We start from the raw sequence: 3,177 nt of genomic DNA, 5'->3' as shown, positions 1-3,177 counted from the left end.
GGATCAGAGAACATAATTGGTTTAGTGATGGGCACGGATCAGAGAACATAATTGGTTTAGAGATGGGCACGGATCAGAGAACATAATTGGTTTAGTGATGGGCACGGATCAGAGAACATAATTGGTTTAGAGATGGGCACGGATCACAACTGGGAACATTTTGAAATGAACATTTGAAGCTTTTATAATTCAAGAACTTCTGCGTTATTAATCTCAGGATTAAGCATTCATCTCCATCTTCTGCAGACCTTCGGACTAAATCAATTCCTCTGCGATACCTTTGGTAATCGTACCTTGCCCAGCTATTTGAAATGTAAGAATCAAGAATTGATCCTCAAATTAAGTGCTCACGTTAGTTATACTCAGATACTCCAAAAGTTTCGAGACCTCAGAAGCCAGAACTCAAGTGTGCCCACATTGGATATCGAGGGTTCAAGATTAACAAAATCCGCCCAAAAGTTCTGATCTCAGGCCTAGCTTTCAAGATTGGATGCACATCTCCCTAATGGTATCCTAGCTCTAATATAACACAGAGAACCGGAAACCAACCTTAAATTATCTTTTCTTTAATTGAATTTGATTTATATTAGGTTAGGGCGAGTTGTATTGTAAAGTAACCCCCCTCCAATGTTATAGTTCATTTGAATAACCTCCCCTTTTGAGGCATTGCACTAAGTATATGCTACAGAAGGAGCTGAATACTGCGGCTATGACAGGCTAGGGGGCCGAGCAATGCTACAGAAGGGGTTGGTTAGGAGATTAGGAGATTCTTGTAAAAAAACCCATCCATCTTCCAATCCTAAATTGCTCGTAATTAGATCTTTTTATGTTATTTTTCAGCACACTCCTCCCACAATATCATTGAGAAAAGATTGTTTCAACCACCCTAAATATAACAGAACTAGACATTATCAAGACCCCCCCTCCCCCGCCTCCCTCTAATCTAACTAGGGCTCTGTAGTAGGAAGGAGGAGCTGAATATGTAAGGTACGGTTACAAATGATCTCATGTTAGAGTTGAAGGTATACTCAAAGTATGGTTTTTGAGTGGATGAGCTCCAGTGTTGCAGGTTCCTAATGCTGGAGTTTGATTGATAATACAATCATGGTTCTTGTGCGTAATCTAATCTGAATATGTGTTGAAGGAGTGCACCTAGGATCTACTTTACACTACATAGACGGAAGCCATTAGTCGGAGTAATCCAACCCTGCCCTACTCTAGAGCATACCCTGAGCATGAGTCGAGCTCATAAACTCATAAATATCAAACCAATCAATCCTGGGTTAGAAGGTGCTAACGATCCCATTTGTGGGTTTATTAGGTCGGGAGAAGGACTTTGTGAGTGTTGGATGAAAAGCTAGAGGTAGAAAGGATGAAGTTTGGATGAGAGCTAGAGGTAGAAAGGAGGAAGTGTGGATGGGAGCTTGAGGTAGAAAGGATGAAGAGTGGATGAGAGCTAGAGGTAGAAAGGATGAAGTGTGGATGAGCGCTAGAGTTAGAAAGGATGAAGAGTGGATGAGAGCTAGAGGTAGAAAGGATGAAGAGTGGAGGAGCTAGAGGTAGAAAGGATGACGTGTGGATGAGAGCTAGAGGTAGAAAGGATGAAGAGTGGATGGGAGCTAGAGGTAGAAAGGATGAAGTAAGGATGAGAGCAAGAGGTAGAAAGGATGAAGAGTGGAGGGGAGCTAGAGGTAGAAAGGATGAAGAGTGGAGGGGAGCTAGATGTAGAAAGGATGAAGAGTGGATGGGAGCTAGAGGTAGAAAGGATGAAGTGTGATGAGAGCTAGAGGTAGAAAGGATGAAGAGTGGAGGGAAGCTAGAGGTAGAAAGGATGAAGAGTGGATGGGAGCTAGAGGTAGGAAGGATGAAGTGTGGATGGGAGCTAGAGATAGAAAAGATGAAGAGTGTATGGGAGCTAGAGGTAGGAAGGATGAAGAGTGGAGGAGCTAGAGGTAGAAAGGATGAAGATTGGAAGAGAGCTAGAGGTAGGAAGGATGAAGAGTTGATGAGAGCTAGAGGTAGGAAGGATGAAGAGTGGATGGGAGCTGGAGGTAGGAAGGATGAAGAGTGGGTGGGAGCTAGAGATAGCTAGGGAAGAGGAAGGAGGATCAATGAATGCAACAAATGCATGAGGAATTCGGTTTGTATGGTTTGAGCTTCAACCCTTGTAATCAATCAATAACGTAAAGCTTATATCAGTACTTACTCTTAGTACATGGAACCTAGCACAGTACATTGTTCTAGTACAAGGAACCAATTACCTCAGTTCGAGGTTTTATTACTAAGGAAGACGAGATAACATTAAGTTTGATTACAATCTAACAGTCTATAATAGTTTAAATGAGTCTATATCTAATATCTATGGTAATAGTATAGCATATCTGGAGTATATCAGCTGTATATGGAGTATATCATCTAGATCTGGAAAATATCAGCTGCATCTGGAGTATATCAGCTTTATCTGGAGGATATCAGCTGTATCTGGAGTATATCAGTTGTGTCTTGAGCATATCAGCTGTATCTGGAGTATATTATCCATTTCTGGAGCATATCAGCTGTATCTGGAGTATATTTTCTAGCTGTATCTGGAGTGTATTAGCTATATCTGGAGCATATCAGCTGCATCTGGAGTATATCATCTAGATCTGGAGTATATCAGCTGTATCTGGAGTATATCAGCTATATCTGGAGTATATCAGCTGTATCTGGAGTATATCAGCTGTGTCTTGAGCATATCTGCTGTATCTCGAGTATATTATCCATTTCTTGAGCACATCAGCTGTATCTTGAGTATATTATCTATTTCTGGAGCATATCGGCTATATCTGGAGTATATTTTGTAGCTGTATCTGGAGTGTATTAGCTATAGCTGGAGCATCTCAGCTGCATCTGGAGTATATCATCTAGATCTGGAGTATATCAGCTGTATCTGGAGTATTTCAGCTGTATCTGGATTATATCAGCTGTATCTGGAGTTTATCAGCTGTATCTGGAGTATTTCAGCTGTAACTGGAGTATATCAGCTGTTTCTGGAGTCTTGATAATCTATATCTGGAATACATCAGCTGTATCTGGAGTATTTCAGCTGTATCTGGAGTATATCAGCTGTATCTGGAGTTTATCAGCTGTATCTGGAGTATATTAGCTGTACATGGAGTATATCAGCTGTAAATGGAG

The sequence above is a fragment of the Eurytemora carolleeae genome, unplaced genomic scaffold (genome assembly GCF_000591075.1).
Source record: "Eurytemora carolleeae unplaced genomic scaffold, Eaff_2.0 scaffold608, whole genome shotgun sequence".
In the NCBI taxonomy this organism is placed as follows: Eukaryota; Metazoa; Arthropoda; class Copepoda; order Calanoida; family Temoridae; genus Eurytemora; species Eurytemora carolleeae.
Note: the sequence above shows the minus strand (reverse complement) of the source record.